The 18280-nt window shown below is 49.8% G+C and overlaps 1 protein-coding gene and 1 long non-coding RNA gene across 4 annotated transcripts in view; both read left to right on the forward strand.

Annotated features, from left to right (window-relative positions):
- Positions 1 to 1865: 1865 nt before the first annotated feature.
- On the forward strand, positions 1866 to 4737 carry LOC122456039. The gene is made up of 3 exons (XR_006274652.1): positions 1866 to 2000; positions 3513 to 3743; positions 4582 to 4737. It is a non-coding gene; the product is annotated as an uncharacterized LOC122456039 (long non-coding RNA).
- Positions 4738 to 9833: 5096 nt separating this feature from the next.
- CAPN15 (calpain 15) overlaps positions 9834 to 18280 on the forward strand; it is a 100003-nt gene continuing 91556 nt past the window's right edge. For all 3 annotated transcript variants that reach the window (XM_043493578.1, XM_043493577.1, XM_038420248.2), the window contains exon 1: positions 9834 to 10089. The gene's annotated coding sequence lies outside the window, so the exon portion shown is untranslated. The remainder of the gene's footprint in view (positions 10090 to 18280) is intronic.

Below are 18280 nucleotides of genomic sequence, written 5' to 3' on the forward strand. Positions count from 1 at the left end.
AATTTCTAGCCCTTCTGCTTGCAGAGAGAAACGTGAAAATGTGCCTCCAAAGCCTCAAAACCCAGCAGGCAAATAAACATCTCCCAAAATGGTTTGTTTGGTTAAAAATCATGTGTAGGGCCCTACCAATTCATGGTCCATTTTGGTCAATTTCATGACCAATTTCATAGGATTTTAAAAATTGTAAATGTCATGATTTCAGCTACTTAAATCTGAAATTTCACAGTGTTGTAATTGTAGGGTTCCTGACCCAAAAAGGAGTTGGGGCAGGGCGGGAGGTACAAGGGATTGCGGTTATGCTACTCTTGCTTCTGTGCTGCTGCGGGCGGCGGCGCTGCCTTCAGAGCTGGGAAGCTGGAGAGCAGCGGCTGCTGGCCGGCCACCCAGCTCTGAAGGCAGCAGTGCAGAAGTAGGGTGGCAATACTGTGGCCCCCCTAAAATAACCTTGCGACCCCCCAGCGACTCCCTTTTGGGTCAGAACCCCCAATTTCAGAAACGCTGGTCTCCCCCGTGAAATCTGCGTAGTATAGGGTAAAAGCACACATAAGACCAGATTTCACAGTAGAGACTACATTTAACGGTCCGTGATGCATTTTTCATGGCTGTGAATTTAGTAGGGCCCTAATCATGCGATTTTCAGAATCTCATGATTTTCAGGGCCTAGCATGGGATTTTGTAATGTTTGGGGTTGGTGATGCTACAACAATTCAAAGTCTCTCCTTGCCAGCCCAGCGCCCTCTCCGAGTCAGAGGAGAGTTGCAGAGGGTCTCCCATGCAGATGTGAGCTGGGGGTAGGGCAGCGTGGCACCTGGGGGGGGGGCAGGGTGGCTGCAGTTGTGGCTTCTTACTGTGGGGTGGTTTCTGGCTCCTGCGGGGCAAGCGTGCCCCTCCTGCAGCTGGTCTGGGCTGTTTGCCATATCCCCAGTGTGCAGCACAGGGCCTTTGCCTCCCTTGGCAGTGATTGAGCAGCGCCTGTGGAGTTGGCACGATCCCAAGCCAAACGCAGTTGGGCCCACAAAGCCATGTCAGCCCCAAGCGGGGACAGAACTGGCTAACGAGCATCCTTCTCTTGCTCTCAGAGCCACCCCGGCCCAGCTAGGACTGACTCAGCATCCCTGCGAGGAGCCAGGCTCAGTGCTCATCCTGTATTGAGAGTGGCGTGTCCCCTCTAGCCCTCAGCTCACTTCCCCCCCTGCCCCACAGACCTCCGGGCAGCAGGTGAGCCTGGCCTGGGTGCCCCCATCTTTCCAGCCTTGCCTCTGGAGCACTGAGTGGTGCAGCTAGGGAGTGCGGGGGAGGGCTCCTGGCAATGGGGACCCAAAGCCCCCCAGCTGCAGCAGGATGGGAGGGCAGGAGGTGCAGCAAATTCACTAGGATATTAGGGGCATGGAAGGAATGAGAGGCTGCCTAGCTCCATGTAGGGCACCTCCCTGCACTGGGTCCAGGCTCCCCAGCCAGGGGCTCTCTGCATTGCAGTCAATCTCCTTATCCCTCCCTTCCCTGGGGCCAGAGACCCCTAGTGCTGGGTGGGAAACTGAGTGGAAGGGCCCTGGAGGAAGGGCAGGGTCCTCACATTCTGACTGCTGCTCCCTCCCCCCACATCCCATTGATACACACAGACTGGGACCCTCCCTCATGGCTGTGTTTCACTGAGGCGGCTAATGAGTGGGGCATGGTGGGTACCTGGCTACTGATCCAACTGGCCCTCCCCAAAGGCTCAGCAAACCCAGATCTGCCCAACTGTAGCAGCTGACTCTAAGTCAAACACAGGGGCCACATTAACAACAACAATCATCCAGCTGTCTGTCTGACTGACACACTCCCAACATTGCAAGGCTGGGCAGGCCAGGAGCATTTATATAGTGCTGCACTGCCTTCCCATCTCCTGCTTTCTATAAGGCAGGGTTCTGCCCACCAGTTGGAGGTCTTTGGGTCTTGTCTGAGGTCTGGGGAACTCCTATGCACTTTGCAAACCCAATTTTCCAGGCTTTGGTCAGCTGGTGAGTTCCTCCCAAACACATCTGCTCTCCCCAGCTGTAGCTCGAGGCCCAGGGATAGGGGAGTGGGTTGAAGAGAGGAATACTCTGGCTGGCATCCCTTAATGAGGCTGAACAGTAAGACCCGGCTTGGATCCATGGTCTCTAGAGCCAAGTATTCGCTCCCTGTGCCCTGGCCAGAAGAGAGGGAGCCCTTAGGTAGCCGTGTGCCCCTTGGATCTTCCTCCTCAAGGGCCTTTTATGAGCCCAGAAGCCAAAGGTCGCTCCCCCTTCCTGCTCCAAAGGAGCCTTCTCTGCATACCCCACAGCCACCATGGGGGCCCTGTGGCTTCCAGCAGCAAGGCCAGGGTGTTTTTCCCCAGCTCCCTGCAGACTTGATGCAAGGAGCCTCTGGGGGTGGGTGGCACCTCCTCTTTGCAGCAGGTGGCTCATACTGGGTTTTCACGGCGAGGCGCAGGCATGGTGCTCTGAGGTGCCATCATGATGGGAATGGCATGCAGGAAAATGAGCTATTCGAGAGAAGGTGGGAGCTCTGTGGGCTGAGACCTGGGCATTCCCTGCACCCTTCACCACCCCTGGCATTAGGATCTTGGGTGCTCTGAGCTATGGCCTCAGCAATTTTGTAAAACCTGTAGCTCCTCCTCCCCAGATAAGCCCAGAGGATATAAACCTAGATTCAGTGCTCTGCAGCCCCAGCATGGTCTCACCAGCTCTCCTTTGAGTGCTGGCGAGCTCCTGATCCATGCATCCCGTAATGCACCCACTTCCCCACAGCAGGGAGCAGAGGGGCAACAGGGAGAGCTCGGTTTCAACAGGTCCTGAAAGGTCCGGCAGGCACAAAGGGCTGCTGAAATCTGGGGAGGGTGTATGCAGAGCGATCTCATCCCAGAGCAGGGGGAGAGAGTCCCCCTGACCCTCCATGACTCTGGTGGGGCTGCACTGGGAATGCTGTGGCTGGGGCTGGGCACCTCTTTGCCAAAGAGATCAGAGAAAAGCACCAGAAATGACCAGGGGCTGAGAGGTGGGGAGAGCCCAGCTGCAGGTGGGGGAGAGGAAGGAAAGGGGAATAGCTGAGGATTGGCAGGGGCAGGGAAGTTGGTCCTGCCCTTATCAGCCCCAGCTAAGGAGCCGATGCTGGAGTGTAGGGCTGGCCTGGGTCATGTGGATGGGAGAGAGGAACTGCACAGGGAAAGCAGGCATCAAAGAGGGAAGAGAAAAGGGCTTGAACTCCTGATGTTAGTGGGGTGGGAGCTTGGGATGTCCCCACTGGATTTCAGACCCAACCTCCTCAACAAATTCATCTCTGTTTCTGGCTTTCCCTATTTCACTCTGAATTTGCAGCAGCAGCCTGGGATCTTGCAGGGCTCTGTCTACCTCCCACCCAGGCCCGCATGGCTTCCAGCTCACCCCTCCCCTCTCAGGCCCCCTGCCTGGCCCCTGCGCCTCTCCCCTGGGTTTGCTCAATGGGCTGCACCAGCGGTAAGCAACTAACGATTTTTCCTCTCTAGCTTTTAGTGACCTTGGGGGAAGTGGCAACTGGGTATGAGAGGCAAGTTCCACACTGGGCCCTGGGATGAGGGGCACGTGGGAGCTTGGCAAAGTTGGAGGCATGATGGAAGGTGCTGTCAATTGCCGTGTCAGATGCCGTGTAGTCTCACACCGCCGGAGCGCGAGCAGCTAGCAGCATGAGAACAGTCTGTTGGAGGAAACCCCAGGCCAAACAAACCGGTTTGCCTCATGCATTGGGTATGAACTGCCAATGGATCCCTGTCCATCTCCCACAGGCGATTATCACTCCAATCCTTTGTTACAGCAGCACCCAACTGAGATCAGGACCCCACTGTGCCAGGCGCTGTACAAACACACAGTGAGCGCCCCCAGGCGCTTCCAGCTCTGGAACCCTCACCCATGCAGACAGGAGCAGGAGCGTGGCCTAGTGCAGGGGTTCTCAACCTTTTTCTTTCTGAGCCCCCCCCACATGCTATAGAAACTCCATGGCCCAGCTGTGACACAACTACTGTTTTTCTGCATATAAAGCCAGGGCCAGCACTAGGGGGTAGCAAGCAGGGCAATTGCCCGGGGTCCCATGCTACAGGGGGCATTGTGAAGCTAAGTTGCTCAGGCTTCAGCTTTAGCCCTGGGTGGTGGGGTTTGGGGCTGCAGGCCTGCACCACGGGGCTTTAGCTTTCTGCCCTGGGCCTAGCAAATCTAACATCAGCCATGCTTCATGGACCCCCTGAAATTCATTCGTGGCCCCTCAGGGAGCCCCGGACCTCTGGTTGAGAACCACTGGCCTAGTGGTTTGAGCACAGAACCAAAGTTGAGGGGAAAGTCAGACAATCTGAGTTCTTTTCCCAGCTCCTCCCCTAACTTGCTGTGTGACCTTAGGCAAGTCCCCGCCCTGCTGTGTGCCTCAGTTTTCCCATCTATAAATGGGAATAGTATTTACCTCCAGGGGGCATTATAAAGGTTAATGTGTGTAAATTGCTGACTATTAACCCCTTTTAATTGGTAACATTGCAGCTAAAGGGAAAGGCTGAGTTGGCTTCAAGTGACAATTTTCTAATTATTGTTCCCTGTGAAGTGCAGCAAATGTGAAGGTATTAAAATCAATAGAGGCTGCTGATTGCTCTTCCTGAGAGGCTGGAGTGAGCAATGTATTGTTTGTCCCAAAGAGACGTGCTTCCCACTGGTGCGAGGGAGCTGGGGATGAGCTGAGAGAACCCTCTGTATGGTTCTAAGTGGATGTGATATAATTGATTGTCTAAGAGGAGCTTCTGATCCCAAGTGGGCTGAGCTCAGACACAGCATGTCTGTTCTCTCTGTTTTACATAAAGCTGGAATGAACAACTAGTTTTGCTTCCATTTCATAAATCCCTAAGGTGGAGCCACCTGTGAGGTGGATGGGTCTTCATTGGGGACCACTGCCCCACCCCTTGTGCAGTCCTTCACATTCGTGCAGTGTGGTACACCCTGGGTCTGCTTTTGCATCTCCTTTGCACCCATGGCAGTGGTGAATTGGGCTGGTTGTCTCTGAAAAGTGCCAGCTGTTTATACACAGTGCTTTGCAAAAACAGAAGGGCACAGCCCCTGCGCCTAAGAGCTTCCATTTGGAATTAGACAAATGCAGGGAGTGAAGATGGGAGCAACGGAATGGGATGAATGGGTTACAGTTAATTTAAGAAAAAGGGCCTGATCCTGGGATGCTAAGGCTAATTTGTGCCACTCTGCCAGTGCCAAACAACATTAAATTTGGCTTAGCCAGCTGTCTGGGGGATTCACCTGGCATAGGAAATCTCCAGATTGCAGGCAGCTTGTGTGTCAACTCCAGTGGCCTGCAGTCTGTAGATGAGGAGAAATGGGGAGTGGCTAGGAGTGCTGCTGCACTTTGGCAGTCCTAGGTTACCAGAACAGCTCTTTGCAGCTGGGGCAATTTAGAGCAGCCCTGAGGCTGCTCTAAGGTGCTTCTCAGGACCAGAGAGTCACAAAGGTCACTTACTACCCATGTTGTGGCTGTCTCCGAGCTGCACCGGGGGCAGTGTGGCTCGTGCAGGACTCCACTTTTGGAGCTGCATTATGTTGTGACTGTAGCTTTTTCAATACTTGATAAAACTCAGGGCATGTCTACATTTACCTCCGGAGTGAACGATCCACCGGGGTCAATTTATTGCGTCTAGTGAAGATGCGATAAATCGACTGCTGAGCGCTCTCCCTTTGACTCCGAGAAGCGTAGGCGGAGTCAATGGGGGAGCAGCAGCAGTTGCCCTGCCGCAGTGAAGACAATGCAGTAAGTAGCTCTAAGTACATCGACTTCAGCTACGCTATTTTCGTAGCTGAAGTTGTATAACTTAGACTGACTTAGCTCACCTCCCCACCCCCACGTAGACCAGGCTTCAGAGGGACAAGAGCTGGGGGTAGAGAGCCCAGCAGTGGAGTCTGGCATTGTGAGGCCCTAGGTGGGGAATTGGGAAGGGAAGGTGGACAAGAGGCTGAGAGGGGCAGGAACTCCCCATAGATCTGTATCAAAACAACTGAATAAAGCTGCAGGATCAGTTGCACCAGCAGTGACCTCCTGCATCTGCTTAACCATCCCCATGGCTGTGGTTTCCCATATCTCTGACTCTTGTTTGGGTGAGTGGCCATGCAAGCTGTCTCATTTCCCTGCATGCTGTGCAGTGGAAATGGAGTCAGTGAGGTATCCATACATCCAGGATCTGTTTCCTGGTGGAGCAGTAATTAGCTGTTCCTCCTTCTCCTTGTTTGCTGATGCTTTCCCTGACGCGTGTAGTTTGGTGACTGTCCTGCTTTGTTGGGCTCAGCCTCCCAAACCACAGGCAGGTGGTAGGAAGGTGGGTGGCACCATCTCAGCCATTAAACCAATCTGGGGTGGAAAGAAAAAAACGAGCAGCTTAACCCTCACTTAAGTTTTTGGAGGCCTGTTATACTGATTGGTGTGTGAGTGAGAAAGAAGTCTAAATTACACCCCCATGAAGTACACAAACATGCTCCAACTGACAGTGCCCCTCCTCCCAGCTGACGAGAATGGTTCCATCTGTGCAGTTCCAAGCCCCAGCCCCAGGGTGCGTTCCACCAGCTAGGGTTTGCATGCTGCTATGAGCTTGAGAGATCAAGCTGAACACGGGGTTGTGAATGCAGATTCTCCAAGGAACCAAGTGTTCTGCTAGGCACACAGGATCTTATACACAGAAATAGAGGGACTTAAATGAATCCAAGTTATTCAGCCATCAGTGGCTTAGGGTCCCCTTGGCAGAGATTCCCATTAAAGGGGCCCATGTCAAGTCAGTTTAAGGCCCAAATTTAATGACGGCAAAGAAATAAACCAATCCCAGTTTCTAACAAAATCCGTCCTTATCTGCAAGGTTTCCATGCGCCTCTTTAAAAGACAACCTCAAAGGGGTGGGGATGGGGTGTACGGGGATGGCTTTGGGTGGATTACTTGGGGATTTGACCCTTCAGTTAAATGTGGGGGCGGGGAGGATTTTTTTGGAGTGGTGGGGTGTTTTTTCTTTTATTTGGATTTTTATGCCTTGTGCTTTGTGGGGTGAGACAGGACATTAGGAGCAGGAAGTGAAGCTGACAATAAACTAAAATGTAACTGACTGGTTTAGTTTCACTGGCCAAGGGGGCGAAAGTATAAAAAGGAAACAAAGGGTGACCAGGCCATAACCAGGAAATGTGTCCCTTTCTCTGTAAGGCTCCACTATTTGCAAGCCTAAAGATAATGTTACCCCAAATAAGTGAATGTCCTTTTTCCTTTAAGAAACACTGATTTCTCTCCTCGTTCTGAATCCAGCTGAATTAACAAAACTGTTTTTGTTTGAACAACAACAATTTGTCTAATGTCGTATTCTGCCAAGTTATCTTACTTAGCGGATCAGCATCTGGGAACAATGATTTCCACTTTAATTTCTGTGACAAAATAAGAACAGCGACTAACTACCATTTTGGTAGGTCCTTCAAAAATAGTAGCTATTTCTGTTCTTAATTTCTCTGCAATAAACTGGTTGATTTATAGTTTAAATAGAACGAAGGAAAGGGAAGCGATGTAGATATTTAGAATGAGGAGTGTTTTCACATTTACGTTTCTCAGATCATAGGACACTTTAAAAGGTGAAAAGTGAGGCCTAAATTGCTGGAAAGTGTTTGTGTGCAATTTAATTTAACACCGTGACATACCAAGTGGAGTCTGTAGTACACAACTTTGAAGGCAGTTGTCTTCACAGGTAAAGGTATAGTCCCTACATTCCCAGATGTAGCATTTTTGGGGGGATTTACCTATGATAATCTTGCTTGCGTGCTGCGTATGGTTTCCATTGATAGTTCAGGGTGGTTCAGTGGTTAGGGCAGGGGAGTGGATGCCAGCATTCTAATCTAAGGGCTAGTCTACACTGGCAGCAGCACTTTAACGTGGCTTGTGTAGTTGTGGCAGAGCGCGGGGAGAGAGCTCTCCCAGCACTCTAAAAAACCCACCTCCATGAGGGGCGTAGCTATCAGCGCTGGGAGCACGGAGAGCTGGTGCACTGTCTACATTGGCGCTTTACAGTGCTGAATCTTGCATTGCCCAGGGGTGTGTTTTTTCACACTGTGTAGACAAGCCCTAAGTGTAGCTACCTCATTTAAAATGCCTGTTGCTGCAGTGTCAAAGATTCTAACCCTTGTGCATTGACAAAACATGCAATTTTATCACTAGTCTCCATATTTGGTGTCTTCTTGAAGTAATCCTGCAGCTCCTTGATGCTCCTGGAGTCAGGGGACTGTGAGAATCTGAGCTAACATTTTTTAAAAAGGAAATTTCTAGCCTTCAAAGTTGTGGAGAAAAGCTTGAAAACGTGACCCTTACAGGCTCAAAAGAGAGAAAACAAATAAAAAGAACTCCTATTTATTTTTTTTTTTAAAAAAGCCCCATGACTTTTTGAAGGGCCTGACTAGTGATGTTTGAATGCCTAGAGTTGGCACGACTGAACTCATTGCAAAAGTGGGGCACTAAATGCAGAAACTCTTGGATTCTGCTATGAAATTGTTCTGGCCTTGGGCAAGTTGCTTACTTTTTCTGTAAATAAAAATTGGATAATAACTTTTGACTCCCTGGCAGGGAGTAGTCTGTAAAGTGCTTTGGAATTTGATTAAAGATGAAGCAAAGCTGCAAAGTCTTATTACTTTGTATTGATTTTTTTTCAAAGTATAAACCGCATGCAAAGCAGAGGCCCTTACCTTGGGACAGGATTGAATTTGGGCTCCTGCTGGCACTCCATTGTTTTTTCCTGACTCCCCACGGTCCAATGAATTGAGAAGAGAATTTCTACAGCTTCCTGTCTTAAACCGTGGTCCAGGTGCTGTGTTCCAGCCCAGAGGTAGCTGCATTTCAGCAGTGAATTAAGTGACTCCTCCAGGTATTGGGTGGGGGTTGCTTTGAAAGGCAGCATGGTCTAGTGGTTATAACGGGACTTGACACCAAGACTCCTGAGTTCCATTGTTAGTTCTGACACTCAGTGTGCATTGGCTTCTCTAGCTGTAGAATGGGGGTGAAGGATGCCCAACTTTGTAAAGCCCTTGGAGCTACGCAGGGGGAATGGGCTAGGCTAGTGCTGAGTGTCTGAGATTACAGGTGCTGTAGAAGTGTAGGGTCACATCTGGCTCAGCATGTGTGATGGAGTCAGGGGACCAGGCCATAACCGGGACAGGTGTCCCTTTCCCCCGGCTCAGCTATGCAGCCACCTTCTCTCCTTCCCTGCCTGTTCCCCACCCGCTCTGTGCTGGCGGCTGCCCAGTGCAAATCGCGCTGCTCCTGCACCTCAGCCCTGGTGTGTGGGGTAGGGGGCAGCCAGAGCCCACTGGTCCCATTAGCTGGAGCCCCTGGGATCGGGGCGAGCCGGCTCTAGGGGTCGCGTGGGCGTTGAGCCGGCAGACTCTGCAGCGCCCGCTGCCGGCGGTGGGCGGCCCTGCAGGCCGCTCGTGGGCAGCTGCGGGCAGCAGCAACCCCAGGTGAGTGCACGGGGTGGTGCCCCGCCGCTGAAACCTGGCTAGGAAGTTGCCTCCCAAGCGCAGAGCACTATGGGACTTGTAGTTCCCACCTTCGAGTCCCTCTGCCCCCCCCGGCTCCCATTCTCGCTACTTCTCATACCCGGCACCTCAGGTCAATGGACCGCCGCGGCCAGGAGGCCTCCTGGGTTCGGCGCTGTAGCCGCGGCCTCAACAAACCCACTGTCGGGGTGGCAGTGTGCCCGAACGGACTACAATTCCCACAATGCTTCGCGTTCCTCAGCGGCTTCCGCTCCGGCTTCGCAAAGCCCCCTGGGGCTTGTAGTCTCCCTCAGCGATTCACCATGGCTCTTACGCTGTCTCCGCTACGTAGCGCCTTTGGTCCCCTATGGGTTGCTGCGCTACAGAGTTGGCGTAAGGCCGGGTGTCTGGACTCCCGGGCAGGCTCTGCTTGAGCTTCTCATTGAAGGGAGAGGAAACAGTTTCCGAAGCAGCTGGGAGCCGTGAAGGGAGAGGGTCAAAGTTACTCTGCCCGGGGGAAAGTGAGGGGCCCGGGGGACGCGAGCTGCAGCCCAGCCGCCTCTCGCCGAAGGTAAGTGCCACCCGCGGGGGAGGGGCGCAGGGGCTGGGGAGCCCCCCGCATGGAGCCGGGCGGACGGGACGACGAGGCGCTAGGGAGCCCCCCTCCCCCATGGAGCCAGGCGAGTTTAGAAGGGAGGCAAAGGAAGGGGGCAGGGAGTCCTCTCCCCATGGAGTTTTCTACAGCTAGGAAAAGGGGATCCTTTCTGTAAAACCATTGGCTAAAAGGAGGGAGTAGTCAGGCTGTAGAAGGACTGCCCCCCATTTGCTATCTAGCTTTCTGAGTCCAGCCAAAAGAGGGGGATCCCCCAGCATTCCTACCCAAGTAGGAATAACCAGGAGAGAAGAGTGCAGCTGTATCTTGCTCTGAGCCGATCTAGGAGTGTCCCTCCCCCCCACAAAAAAGTCTTAACTGGGAATGCAGAGTGAAGGGGCAGCGGGGATGTGTGTGTGTTGGGGGGCGGGGGTGTTGTCCTGTCCTGGCTGGGAATGGGTCCATAGGGTGTAGGGGGCAGTGGGGGAAGAGGAATTCCAAGTGGTCCTTTTCCCTGGTTCTTTGTTAAATCACTTGGTGATGGTAGCATATCTCAGACCAAGGACAAATAGAGATTTGTGCCTTGGGGAAGCTTTTAACCTAAGCTTGTAGAAATAAGCTTAGGGGGTCTTTCATGGGTCCCCATGTCTGTACCCTAGAGTTCAGAGTGGGGAGGGAACCCTGACAGGGGTGTTGTCCTGCCCTGGCTGGGAATGGGTCCATAGAGTGTAGGGGGCAGTGGTGTAGCTGGGGGTGTCGGGTTGGATCATTACACACAGGACAATGGAGACTCTCTCCTCTTGTTGAAATAAGATAAAAGCTAAATGAACTGGGAGAGAGGAGGTTGCAGGATGGGTGAGATGTTTGCTGCTTGAAACTCACTGACTCTCCTAATTGCCCTCTCAGAAGCATTTTAAAGCCCTCTGGAAGTTGGGACTGAAAATCTTGGCTTTCGTTGGCTGTTTCTAATTCACACTCACCTGATTCCTTGTTGGGCCCTGTGCTTTTTATTCCTCACAGTATTTTGCTGTGGTTTGTTCTGCCTCTTGTAAATAACAACCACTCCCTTACCTGCCTAATCTCACCTGTCACTGCTCAGGGACCTGGCCCTGATGTGCTGTGTAGCAAGGGGACTGCTCTTTATAACAAACCTCAAAGTGGGCAGAGCTACTGGGCTCTCTTCTGCTAACACCTGGTCACCTTGCATGAAGAGGAATTTTTAGCTGGATTGGCAAAGTAGATCCATTCTGAAAGCTGGACTGCCTCAAATTGGTGGGAACAGCTTCTTAATAGCCAGGATAAAATATGGATAAGAAAACTTGGATGCAGTCCCATATAGGAATATAGTCCAGTAAATATGGGACCAATGGGCAGCACTGCTGAGGTTGTGGTTGTAATTATTGCTCTATAATAGTGCATATGATGAGCCTAAAATTATGCCTATCCCCTTAATATTTCTGACTTTATTTATAATTGGAGCCAGATTGCTTAAAAAAAATGATTACAGGGCAGCAACAGAAATGCTGTGGAACCTTAGTGAATCCCTCCCAATATAATGAATTTATTTATTAATGCTTTGCACTTCTGTGGTGCTTTCCAGTCCCTGAGTGCTTCACAAACAGGGATGAATTTAGCCTTCCAATCCCACTGAGAGACAGGGAAGTATTGTTCACGTCAGGTTATATCAAGGAAACGGAGACACAGTGTAGTTAAATGACTGCCTGGAGGTTGAACAGTGAATCAGTGGCAGAGCTAGGAAAAGAACCCAGAAATCTTGCCTCCTATTTGTGTGCTCTAACTGCTAGAACAGGACTCCTGTCACTATCTGAAGCAGGGTCATGTGTTCAAATGTTTAGGTGCTATTGCCTGTTTATTGTATCCGCTTGTGGTCACCTGTCTCACATTGTAAGCTCTTCAGGGACTTAGATCTGTCTTTGTGACCCCTCGGTGTTACTACACTACAAATAAGACTTAAATACATCACTGTAAGTCTGATATAGTGCATGTAATGGGCTCTTTCCTCTAACCAAAGCCTCTGTTATTTAAATAACTTTCATATGCCCTTCTTGCATTCAGACAATTGAGTTTTACATCTCCTCCACCTTCCTAAGCCTGAAAGCAAATTCCATGGAATGGTTATCCTGTGTATTAGCTGGTAGACAAGATTACACACGTGTGTTTAAAAATGCCTTTTTTTTTTCATTTCTACAACAGGAGAATACATTTGTGCTTGATATTCTGTAGGCTTTTCTCCACGATATGCACTAGTGCCTGTGAATAGCCAAACATAATGAATGGTTTTCCTTAATGTACCTACTGCACATGCACAGGGGAATGATCCACTGATAGTGGGAGATAGTAATGATTTGTTCAGGAGTTACCAGAGGTCCTGCTATTAATGTGCTGAGACTTAAGGCTAGGTTGGGCAAAGTATAGACCAGAGCTGCCTTTTAATACAGACAGGGTGGCCCCAAGAGTCTTGCGCATCCTAGGATGCAATGCTACTTATGAATCTGAGTGACCAGATCACAGTGTAGCAGTGCATGTTGGGACCTGTAGTTTCTAGGGGTTGCCTATTGTGTTAAAGGAAAATCTGGTTGCCATCTGTTCATTGTACGCATTAGGTATGGCTTTTTGTAAATGGTAACAGAAATCTATAAGGCCAGGAAATCTTTTTCCTTTCATCTTGAGGCATGCTGGGGACCAGCTGCACTGAGTCTGATGGGTGACTTCCTTTGCAGCTGCATTGTGGGACCCACTGGCACGATAAGCAGCATAATCGATTAGCTATTGTCTGAGTGTGATCCCGCACCGTTCAAGCCAATGGGTGTTTTCCCATTGACTGGCATGGGACCATGCCAGGATCAAATCTGGTTTGTGACGTTAAGGGATCAAGAGTCCAGTAGTGTATTGGGAAAAGTGACTTGCATCACCCCACTTCATTCGGGATGTAAACATTACCCTGTATTGAACTGATACTTGGAATCCCTGAGTACATATGAGATCCTAATGATCCTTATGAGTAAAAGTCTCTCATGCTTCACTCAACCTCTGTCAGAGCCTCGATCTCTTGCATTTCGGGACACAAGGGATGGCCCACCATCCCCCACTGCTCCCCAGATGTTTGGGGGCTGAAAGGCCTTTGATTGCAGTGGTAGGTTTTTATGTATTTGTATGTGTGTGTGTGGGGGGGGGGGTGTCAATTCCTTGGGGTAGTCTTCCCTATTCTGACGACTTATTGTACAATTAAGGAGCCAGGTGTGTGTTGTTTTTGTAAATCTGAATAAATATTAAGCCACAGAAAAGTTTGAAGTACCACTAAAAGAGTCTGGCATCCTGCTAAAGCCTGTGTTACTGAGGTGCTGGACTGACCCATGTAGGCAGCCAGGTATCCCTGGCGCACAGACAGGCGTGAGTGATGGTACGTGCTGGATTGTGTGCGCCGGACTGGGGCATCCTGAGGACACCATTTATCTTTGCTCTGAATTCCTCCTGCTTTGGGAGTTTAAGCCCAGCCCTCGGCATTACCTCAGCACTGTTTTTCCTTGTGGCAGGCTGGAGTATGTATGGTATAATCAGCTTTGTCATATGGAAAAGAATTCACTGGGTTTTGTCAAGAGGGCTTTGAGTAAGTTTGCTGGGTTGCTCCTCTGTTGATACAAGACTGTTGAAATCACTGGGGAGGGATATCCTGGTAGGAGTTGCCAGTGCCTCTCCCCTGAGTTATTGGCACCTACAAGCACAAGCCATATTCATATCCTATTCAAAGGCGGCACGCGAGCTGATTTTCAGTGGCACTCACACTGCCCGGGTCCTGGCCATCGGTCCGGGGGGCTCTGCATTTTAATTTAATTTTAAATGAAGCTTCTTAAACATTTTAAAAACCTTATTTACTTTACATACAACAATAGTTTAGTTATATATTAAAGACTTATAGAAAGAGACCTTCTAAAAATGTTAAAATGTATTACTGGCACGCGAAACCTTAAATTAGACTGAATAAATAAAGACTCAGCACACCACTTCTGAAAGGTTGCTGACCCTGTCCTAGAGAGAGATCGGGCCAGATCTGTTGCTGCTGCAAATTGGCATAGGTCCACTGAAGTCAGTAGAGTGATGCTAACTCTCACTTGCTAAGGATCTGGCCCCTCGCTTTTGGGGCATGTGGTTATTTTAAGTTAGGCTAGAACAAAATGAATAGACATTTTTCCTCTCTTCCTTTCCATCTAAACCCTGTTCCCTTCTCTGCTTAGTCCCGTGTCCCATCATGAACTCTTGCCGTACATAGGGGGAGATGGGACTATTTTGAGCTGCTAGCATCAGGGCCCAGTATCACTTGGGGAGGAGAGGGAAAGGAATGGAGTTCAGAACATTGATTGCTCTAAGCTAGTAGCATGGGGCGTTAGCAGTAGCTAATAGCCGGTCGATGGAATGAGGGGCACCATGGCTCTGACAAGGACATGTGAACATGGCCCCGCTGTGAGAATCCCCTTGGGCAAAGCAGATCCTGCTTGTAATGTAGTTCAGACAGCTGAGTTAAGGTGTCCTCCTTGGTTTTCTTTCACTAATCCGCCTCCTTCCCCCTGCCACCCGAAATGTAGCTCCATGGGATGTACCTCTGTGAGGCTGGAGTGTATTGTATATGGCTATCAGGTTATACCAGGGATTGGCAACGTTTGGCACATGGCCCACCAGTGTAAGTCCCCTGGCGGGCCAGGCTGCTTTGTTTACCTGCTGCGTCCGCAGGTTCGGCCAAACACAGCTCCCACTGGCCGCGGTTCCCTGCTCCAGGCCAATGGGGCTGCGGGAAGTGGCGAGGGCTGAGGGATTTGCTGGCTGCTGCTTCCCACAGCCCCCATTGGCTTAGAGCAGTGAACCGCAGCCAGAGGGAGCTGTGATTGGCCAAACCTGCGGACGCAGCAGGTAAACAAACTGGCCTGGCCCACCAGGGGGTTTACCCTGGAGGGCTGCCTGCCAAACATTGCCGATCCCTGGGTTATACTATATATGAATCTTCATCTTTGCCTTGGACTAGAAGGGGTGGGATGGAACAGAACAGGCTCCCAGTACATTGAGTCCTGGGTAGTCTGGAGTGCCATTGCTTGTCTAGTGTTTGTTGATCACTATCGAGGAAGCAGAGGCAGGGATAGGGGCCTGAACATAACTCTTGTCTCCCGCAACCTGTCTCACATATTAGAGGCTCTTGCCTTAGTGGATGGGAAATGCCACAGTGGCTCCCTAAAGCCGCTTATTGTTCCTGAGTTAAAGGATGGCGCGGGTGGGGTGTGTGTATTTCCTCACTCTTGGGGGAAGAGCAGCTGCCTCTGTTTTTCGGGTTGGAGGAGGAGGAGTGCACCGGAGGGGAATTTGAATCCAATCTAGAGAAGTGGGTCACCAGCAGCAAGCGGGATTTTTTCCCCTGCCTTTACATCGCAGAGGATTGCTGTCCTGTCAATGGCGCCAATGTTTGACAGCCCAGATAGTGCTTTTATATTGATGTAATTAGCAGGCCCTGGGGTTTGTTGTTTGTCTCAGGGGCACTGTGCTTTTCACTCTAAATCACCTAAATACAACAGGAGGGACTGGAGAGCTGCTCCCATGTGACAGGAGCGTGTCTGCGGCCAATACAGCACCCTTTGGGCTTTTAGAGGGTTAAGTCCATCGCCACTGAGACTTCTTGGTGGGTTTTTTATTGTCTTTGGGAGGAGGACAGTGTCTTGCTTCTTTTGGGACTGGCAGGCTGTTTCTGAAAAGCTTGAGATGATCACATTTGACCTCAGAAATCTCAAGCTGGACGTTGGATCTTTCTACCTACATTTCAAAGTAATGATGATTTTGCCTGTGTATGCTCATTCCCATACAAATGGATCCTGCAGCGCTTTGCTGATGTTGTGTGGGTGTGTATACATCAAGATATAAATTGCTTCGCTCACCATTGAAATGCAGCTGATTCTGGGACAATATGTAACACCTGGTTAATGGTGCACTGCAAAACCACGTGAGCCTTTGGAAGGGATGTGAGGAATACTGTATCCATGTGAAAATTCAGGCAGGCCAGATTGAATGGTCCAGACTGGAATTGTGCCAGGACACTGGGATTAATGGCTCTCTTCTTAAAAAACTGCTGTTGGATCAGCAAAGACCGCAAATGGCCAGGACCTCTGTTTTTACTTCCTTTGTGAAAGAGCACCCCCAACACCTGCCAGCGACATAACTGACTTGGAGGGAAGAGCGCCACCTACTGAATCCCAACCACCACTACTTGCAATATCTAGACATCTTGCATCTAGGTATCAACCCAGCCCAGTCCTGCTTAGCCTACTGAGTGCTGACAAGATCATAGCAGGCCTCACTACTTTGTTTTCAGTCACACTGTTCTCCTGTCTGCTGAAAATCTGTCCATCCTATAAAATAAGGGTTTACATGGATGCTAAATCATTAAATGCTCTGCTAGGTGACATATTAACTAGCTTGTGTTTGTGCAGCGCTGTTAAGATATGAAGCCCTATTATTCAACTTGAGGCAATTGGTTTCCCTGTGGTGGCAGGCAAGACCGTTGTGCTGTACTGTGCACTTCTCTCCCTGTTGGCTCTGTTTTCTCCAACGACTGGAGGATTGAAATGGACAAGGATCTTGCTCTCAAATTCTTGTCCATACCAGTTGCCCACCTGTGCTAAGATCAGAGCAGACAGGCAGGGTAGTGAGACTGTGACATACCTACGTTCAACTCCCTGGGCCCAAGCACAGTTAGGAGGTTCGTATGTGCACACATGCTTTCAAAAGCGATGTGGAATCCTCTATCTCAATACTGTCATTTATGCTGCACGTTATCATCTGGCATCAATCTGAAAATGTCTCATTAACTCTGAGTTAGTGGCCATCTTCATGAGGAACAGAAATAAATAGTTTTGGAGCTGGAGTTGGAATGGCCTGAATATCTGGCTGTCTTATAAAAGATACACTCTAGGTTAGCCAGAACATACTGGGATTGCTTCAGGAATCACTGGATGAGATTCTGTGGCATGTGCAAGAGATCAGGCTAAAATGTTCACAGTGGTCCCTTCCAGCCTTAATCTATGAACTTGTACTGGGCCTCAGAGTCTGGAGGAGTTTCTTGCCTGCTCAGTATCACTTTTAGCATGTCTCGTATACTGCTGGTTAGATGCTATTAGCAGTGCCTACATCCAGGCCTGAATTAATGCAGTGGGTCTGATTCTCCATTGCCTTGGCATCTGGTATCCCATGTGCCAGTGCAAAGTATCCGCAAAACACTATGAAATAAAATTCTCTGCTTGCCTGCACTGATGTTTACCCACTTTGCACAGCTGTAACTGACAGCACAATGTGGAAGTTAGGTGCAGAAACATGCCTATAATTTTAAAGATAAACTGTTGTAAAATTTTGAGGGTTTTTTTTAACTCCCCCCTTGTACGATTCACAAAGTATATACCTAAAAGTATGTAGCCTTGTAGTTTTGACTTATTCACTCCACAGCCCTGAGCTGCAGCTGTTCTAGTGTCTCTGTGGGATACTGTGGCCACTCTGAAATGTAGATTAAAGGAGCCAAACAATTACAAACAGGGATTCTTCACGACTTTGTCACAGGGCTATAATTTCTCATATGGTGTCTCTATTAAAATCCGTTGAGCTGGTTTAGAGATTTGAGAACATGGGGGAAATGCATCTTTTTTTAAATAGCTGTTGTTTTTTTTTTGCAGTAGGATAACAAAAATTAACCTTTAAACTTCAAATCTTACTAGGTCTTAGTGCTCACAGGGGACAAGCGCATTTAACCTATTCAGAGGAACCTTTGTTCATAAATTTCTAGTAGATGCAATTGCTAATGACACACTGGCCATGCCGAATAATTAATGTCTGTTACTGTATTTGAACACCCAGGCAGTGGGACCATCCGGAGAGCTGGGTTGGCATGTGCGGATCCCTCCGGAAAGCTGGGTGGGCATGTACGGATCCCTCCGGAGATCCTGCCCCTGTTGCTGATTGTAGGAAGCTACCCAGAGTCCGTACTGTTAGGATCCTGCTGAGTTTTCTAGGTGTCAAAGAGCCCTCACTGAGCTAGTGGCAGCAGAAATGGTAACAGAACAGTGAGGTGACAGCCTGTTCTGAACAGAGAGCAAAAGTCTCTGTGTAACCCCTAACCACAACAGAT

The sequence above is a fragment of the Dermochelys coriacea genome, chromosome 10, assembly GCF_009764565.3.
Source record: "Dermochelys coriacea isolate rDerCor1 chromosome 10, rDerCor1.pri.v4, whole genome shotgun sequence".
In the NCBI taxonomy this organism is placed as follows: Eukaryota; Metazoa; Chordata; order Testudines; family Dermochelyidae; genus Dermochelys; species Dermochelys coriacea.